This window comes from Silurus meridionalis, chromosome 25 (assembly GCF_014805685.1).
Source record: "Silurus meridionalis isolate SWU-2019-XX chromosome 25, ASM1480568v1, whole genome shotgun sequence".
NCBI classification, from domain to species: domain Eukaryota; kingdom Metazoa; phylum Chordata; class Actinopteri; order Siluriformes; family Siluridae; genus Silurus; species Silurus meridionalis.
The window spans coordinates 3,472,501-3,479,767 of NC_060908.1; the positions used below are offsets into that span (position 1 = coordinate 3,472,501).

General features: G+C 37.8%; 1 long non-coding RNA gene across 2 annotated transcripts in view; it reads right to left on the minus strand.

Moving 5' to 3' along the window:
• LOC124378803 overlaps positions 1 to 2,776 on the minus strand; it is a 6,394-nt gene extending 3,618 nt beyond the window's left edge. The window contains exons 1-2 of one of the 2 annotated variants that reach the window (XR_006924306.1): positions 2,196 to 2,776; positions 1,675 to 1,963 (exon numbers count right to left, since the gene is read on the minus strand). This is a non-coding gene — a long non-coding RNA (uncharacterized LOC124378803). Of the gene's footprint in view, positions 1 to 1,674; positions 2,087 to 2,195 lie in introns of those variants that run through there. The other variant, XR_006924305.1, reaches the window with a different exon arrangement.
• Between the last annotated feature and the right edge of the window lie 4,491 nt (positions 2,777 to 7,267).

Below are 7,267 nucleotides of genomic sequence, written 5' to 3' on the forward strand. Positions count from 1 at the left end.
TTACTTTGTTTCTTTTTTTTTTGGGTTTCTTTCCCGTTGCTTTTAAATATTAGCTTTATTTTAGCACTGTGTTCTTCACCTCTACACAATCCCTCATCCCTCTATGCCTCCAGCAGCCCTATGCTCTCAGAGCAGACTATTTTCTTCAGTGAATGTGATGAAATAATATTGTGCCGCAGGAGAGACCAGCAGCAGTGAAGCTCTGTGCACCTTTAATTACTATTTCCTGAGTCCAATTACTTGATTAAGAAAAAAACCCTTAATCAGCCTGATCACACGTATAATCAGCACGGTCTGATATGAAGTAATTGCCACACGAACGCTGCCGCTTGAGTCATATCCTCAGCTTGTTATGAGACACGAACAGTAACAATTTAATTAAATGCCACGCGTCTCTGTCCCACATGCTCGGTTGTAATATCGCAGCCCGCGAGGAGCCGCGAGAGAAAATTGGACTCGCTCTGGCTTACAGTTTGAGAAGCGGCGACGAGGAAGCACACGCTGATCCGCTGATGTCTTACGGAAATGTTTACTTCTTCACCGAGACGTGTGCAGCTATGAAACAAACATGTCTATGAAGGCTCATGTTTCTTCATTCACGGTTCCATTACACTTCCTGTTCAAGGGTTAACAGCAGGGATTTCTGATCATTTACTTTGACATTTAAGGCTTTTGGTTGACACGCTCATACAACAGCCCAGGAGTTGCAGCGATTTTAACTCACGATCTTCGGATACAAAATTGAAACATTTTCCAAAAGTTGCTCGTCCGCCCTGAAACATCTGCGCATGAGCAAATTGTAACAATTTAATTAAATGCCACACTCCATGAGCAAATTGTAACACGCTGGCGTTTATTTACTTTCCAGCTCTCTGAAATGTCGCGGAGTGTTCGAAAGCTTCCCTTTTCACTCTGCTGTGAAAAAATTGCCGTTTTCAAATTGATCCACTTGGGAGATCGTTTTTAAAAAGCTATTTTTTCGTTGACTGAATACGCCGTCTCAGTGTGGACGAAAGGCCAAAACGGATAGAAAAATATGCATTTTTAAATCAAAATGTATTAGCGTTAACATGGCCTAAGCATCCCCGGTAGTAGCTTTTGATCTTGATCAGAAGGTCATGACTTCAAATCCCAGCACCACCAAGCTTCCACTGATGGGTCGTAAACCCTTGAAAAATTGAGAAATGTGTAAGTTGCTTTGGTTAGGAGCATCTGTCACTTCAAACTTGGACTTCCTGTGATCGGATCTGCATCTTTTTCACCCTTGATCCGTATGATTAACAAATGCCATGCATTTTGGCCTAAGAGGACGCAAACTTCTGGACTTGAAATTCTTTTTAAATATATATAGATTCTGACCATATTTGTTAAACCTTCCTATTTTCCTATATTTGTTTAGTCTATTAACCCCAAAATCAACATGTTAAAAATCATATATTCATTTTTTTTCCCAAGAAAATCCCCTCCGATTTGAAACTAGTTGAGTATTTCTGCTCAGAGGGAAACACAGTCAATGGATGGACCTTCTCCAAGATCAACACAAACATGCCAGGAAATCGAATGATTCACCATCTTTTACAAAACCAGACATCTTTTTTTTCTTTGACTGACCGTAAATCAGACGTGTCATTTAAATACAGTATGAGACAATGAGATGATTTGTCGTAAACTGACCTGGGACCTGGGTTTTTCGAGCCGCAACAGGCTGACAGACTCTGATTCAGCCGCTCAACCACGTGAAGTATGTATGAAATGGTTGTGGTTAGCCTGCCACGAGGGGATGTTAACGATCCGGCGGTTTCTGTTTACACACGGGAGCGAGACGGCGTGAGAGATGACTCCGGAGACTTCTGAATGACTCTGTGAAGAGTCCGGAGTTTGGAGTGAGTCAAACTTCCTCAGCTTGTTCTCTCCAGCCCCCCCTCTCCAAAAGAAATAAGTTTTTTGTGTAAGGAGGCATGACCTAGAAAAAGAACCAGATTGAAGAGCTGAACCAGGAGATGGGAGAGAGATGTACTGGAAGAATCAAACAAAATTGGAAGGAAAATATCAGAGCTAGAGATAAAAGGAAAAGAAAAGACAGAGTGAGAGAGAGAGAGAGAGAGAGAGAGAGAGAGAGAGAGAGAGAGAGAAAGAGAGAGAGAGAGAAAAAAAACAGGGCTTGTTTGCTTTTGCCCAAGCGGTGATTGACGTACTTGCTTGCAGTGACTCAGTGAGTGGATGAAGGAACGTGAAAGTTCATGTTGGGAATAGTGTGATGCGAGTGAAGAGGGGGCCGCAGCCGTTCTGTCTCCTACCACACAGCATACGGACCGGCATGTGCACACGCACGTCACTCAGCTGGCCACGGCAACCGCCGTAAAAACAGCCTCCACTCAGCCCTGCTGCTTGGCCTCCTCCTTCTTCTTCATCTCCTGGACTTTGTTAGCCGAGAACCACGAAGCAAATAAAAATAGTAATCATATGTAATGACAGGGAAGCAAATCTACCATTTTTTGGTAAATAATCAGGGTACACAAACAATCTCCTCATTAGCGTCTGATGCTGATTATGCTAATTGCTAATAGCATTCAATTCCGAGCATGTATTAAAAAAAAAAACATTCCACATCCAGGCTGGTTGAGAAAACGTTTTACTTCATTTGTATATATTTCTAATATATTTTACGTTTTGCACCCGAGTAAGACAGGCATGTGCTTTTCGAATGTTCAATTCCACTTTGAGTCCCCATTTGCTGTTATAGTAACCTCCACTTTTCCGGGAAGATGTTCCACTAGATTTTTTAAGTGTGCTTGTGGAGATTTGTGGAGATTCATTCAGTTAGTAAAGTCAGGTACTGATGTAGATGAGGTGAGGAGGTCTGGGTTGCAGCCAGCGTTCCAATTTACCTCAAAGGTGTTCAATAGGCTTGGGTTAAGATCTTTATAGCAGAAGATCTTCCACTTTAAAACAAGTAAAGCATATCTTCATGGAGTTGGCTTTGTGCACAGAGGCATTGTCATGCTGGAACAGGTTTGGGTCTCCTAGTTTAAGTGAAAGGAAAGTTTCATGCTAGGACATTCTATACAATTTTGTGCCTCCAACCTTGTGGTAAAAGTTTGAGGTAAAAAGACATATGGCTGAAAAAGTCAAGCATCCCAAAACATTTGTCCCTATAGTGGATATTAAATATTTCATATATATTTTATATATATAAAAATACATTCTTCGCCCTTTGGCAACTAATTGGGGAATGAATGTAACGATGTTTGTGTTGTATTAGTTACAAGCTAATAAGCTAACTGTGAAAACAGTGATGAGCTAACTGTGATAAGTATATTTTCCTCCTTAAATCATGGAACGTGTAATTAATAAGCAAATAAGTCTGTATATAATGTTTAAAAGAAAGTGATACTTTGGTTACTGTTGATGCTACGATCAGCCATTTTGATTTGGCATTATTGCTAATGTTTAGGAAACTGTCCTGAGGTCCCCAGTAGGAATTCCAACTTCAAAAGGTGACTTGTTGTTGTTGTTGTTGTTGTTGTTGTTGTTGTTGTTGTAATTTGGAAATTTTGGAGGCAAAAAAACTTCAGCTGAATGCTACATTAATGTTGGTAATCTCTATCTGAAGGTTACACAAGATTAGATGTTTTCTGGGCATAGGTTTATAAAAGAGGTAGTTTTGTGAAATATCTTGTATTCAATTGATATTTCTCTGTAGCCCATACTGGGAATAATGATACTATTAGAAAATTGTTGTAATCTATTAAGTATTTTATGGGGATAACACCATTAGCAAAGCCTTAAAATATCTCAAATGCGCACAGTTCCTAGCCATTCCTAAAATGAATATTCTGTTAGAAAGCTTCATGTGTCCCTCTGGGACTGTGTTGTTAAGTCAGTGAGTCCTGTTCAGCCCCCTGGCTGGTGGTGACATTTAAACCAAGGTAGCGCTGCATCTATTTGTGAGTGCTGGACCCACGCATTACGCTCAGAGAATGTCAAAACTCCGAGCTGCCTGCCTCGATGATCATTTCCTTTGACATTTCTCCAGCACTGTCAGATAGGTTAGCACCGTAATTGCCCTCCACGTGAAGCGAAGGGGGATTGCAGGAACAATTTTTGGACAAGGGGCTCTATCAACACACTGCTCTCTAAAACTCCTGACCGTGGACCAAGGTCACCTCACACCAGCTGCACCTTGCTCCACATTAGTGTGACGTCTAATGATTCTGTGGTGAATGGGTGGTTTGGTGGATCTTGGTTTGGAGTGGGGGGTCTGCAGGCATTGTTTTATAATGCAACCCGCTAGTGCACATTATTAGACCTAAAGGCTTCATTATATGAATTAGGCTTTTGTTTTATATTTGAAGCCATGCTGCTGTGTGCTTTTCGACCCCTAAAGGGTAGGGATTCACAAAAATTTAAATGACTGCATTAAAAATGACAATGATTGCATTAACAAGCCAAAGGGTGATATTTTTTTTGTTTAATATAAACAGTTGGAGACCATTTTTACTTTTCATGTGACATTTCTTCTCTATAACATTTCCACATTTTGTACTGTTACAACCTGAAACTATAACAGGGGTCATTAATATAAAATGCCATAGTACTGAAATTAATACTACTGATAGAATTCTTAGGTTCAATCAGAATCAGGGGTTTGTTGCTGATCCGATGCATGCGGTTCTGGTAGCAAAGACTCCTCAAAGTTTATTGGGACAGAAATGGTATTTATACATTTTTAAGGAGGCATCGCAATTTAAGGTGAACCTACACATCAGAGCCATAAGCAACCTACATAGAGGAAGGATCATTTGCATGGCAAACAAACGTGCGTGTTATTGTCCCTGTACTGTAAGCTACATAGTGTACATGATTACAGGAAGGTCAAAGATAATTCACCAGATTAAAAAAAAACAAAGAATGACATCTACTATACATCATCTATGCAATCTACTACAAATGAAAAAAACCCCACTGTTTATCAGTATGAGAAAACCATGCACAAGGTGAAGCATGGTGGTGGGAGCATAATGCTGGTTTGCTTCTCTGACTAATACCAGGTTTTGCTGACCTCTTTCTCTTCCAAAACCTTCCATACTGACTAATACATTTCACCGCATCTTTGTCTTTTGGTGGGCGTAAAACACCATATAAATAAAAGTATTGAGAGACCTGATTTTTCCAGTCAGATGCATTTCCCCCCAAAACTGTTATTACAAGGTTGGATGCACATACTGGTGTAGAATGTCTTTGGATGTAGTAGCATTATATTTTTCCTTCCAGTCACAGGTTTGATACTTTTTTTTTTAGAGAACATTAACAACACATTAAAAAACTATGTAATGTATTATGTAAACATACAAAAAAAATCTACTTGTGCAATTTGAAGGTTGTACCATTTTATACCGATCCAAATCAAGTGCCTCAGGTAGGATTGATTATTCTAAAGCTAAGAGCATGAAGCATAGAAGATTGTATCTATCAACACATCCATTCTTATAGCTCCAATACCTATCACTCCATGCACTTGGATAGAGATGTGATGTCTACAATGCGAGTCTGAGAAGTTCTCAGGTAGGTCTTGATGGAACTCACTAGGCTAGAGGGCAAAGGTTTGATTAAAATATTAATGTGACTTAAAAAAAAAAAAAAAAATATATATATATATATATATATATATATATATATATATATATATATATATATATATATATATTTGTAAGAGCAATTAGAATTAGGGTTTAAAAAGTTGCATCATTTATGTTACAGGAATATATTTCCCACAAGCCACTGTAGTGTCATTTCCTGTCTTTATTCACCTGAAACGTATTGTATTATAAATGGCTGCTTGTATAAAGACTCACTTCACACCACACTCTATGTTTCTTAACACTCTGGTTAACGTTGTTGCTGTTCTAGTTGTCTCATGTTTGGTCAAGTTTGCATTTCGGAAATAAAAATTTGAGTTAGAAATTAAATCAAAAAGTGACATGTTGAAAAACTTTCCCAGTGTAGTTTTATGTGCAACAGAACTGGCTTCCTCTTTTTTTAAAAATACTGTAAATTAATACATTTATATAAAAATTTATCAAACATGGGATACATTTTATACTAGGGATAGGCGATGCCGATCATTTCCTATTGAATATATCTCAAAGACATTTCAAAACCAGTATTGTCCATATTGGTATCATTACAAATACCAGTAGAGGGAAGATTCAAGAGTTTATTGTTAATATCCTGTTACACCATACAATGAAATCTTTACTCTGTGAATCCTCCAGTCAGCCTATAATATAAATTAAGAACATAAAGAAAACAGAGACAAGAAAAATTTTTTTAAGTTATAATTGTGCAAATGCAAGAAACAGACGTGTGTGCATGCACTTTATAAAGTGTGCAGTGTGCGATGTAACATCATAAAAAGTGCGCATCAGATACTTGAAGTTGAAATTTGGATCGCAATGCATCTTTTTAACATATTTGCGACGGTAAAATAGGATTTGTTTGTATAGAATTATCAGTGGATGCGCTATACTTTTATTATTTAGAAAGTGACCTGTAATTTGTGACCAATATTTTATATGTAGATTGATTTCTCCACACAGTTTCTCAAGCACATTCTCACAACACAACAGTGACCAGGGCGTGTCCTGGGAGTCACATAGAATATAGATTAACATGGCAGAGGTAGAGCTGTATCTTCTTGCGGACAGCACAGGAAATGAACATCAGGATTTATAGAATCTTTAATTGAAATTTTTTTTTTTTGCACTACAAAGGCATGTTTTTGAAAGGGCGTGCATCAGTGGAAGTCAGAAGGCACTCAAGTAAATTGATGATTTGCTGTCTGTCTGAGAAGAAGAAATATCGGAATTGTGGGTAAAAAGTGTTTCAGCCTTGATTATTGAAAGGAATCATTATTTATATTAGACCAAAATGGACTGGATATTTTTTTGTTGTTACTTTAAAAACAAATATTAATAATTTATTTAAAACCAGTATTATTATTATTATTATTATTATTATTATTATTATACTGACATACTACATTTCTACCTTTATAGGTATTTATAAAAGAAGAAGAGAACTCTGACATTTCAGTTCTTTTAAGCCTGTTTTTTCTATGACTGAACCACTGTTCAGAAGACACAGATGATGCAATGATTCCAAGATATATAACCAAGTGACAGAAAGCTGACTGATTTGCACAGAAGAAGAAGAAATAGGTCCTATTCGTGTTAAGCACCGTAACTAGAACATTTTATATACTAAT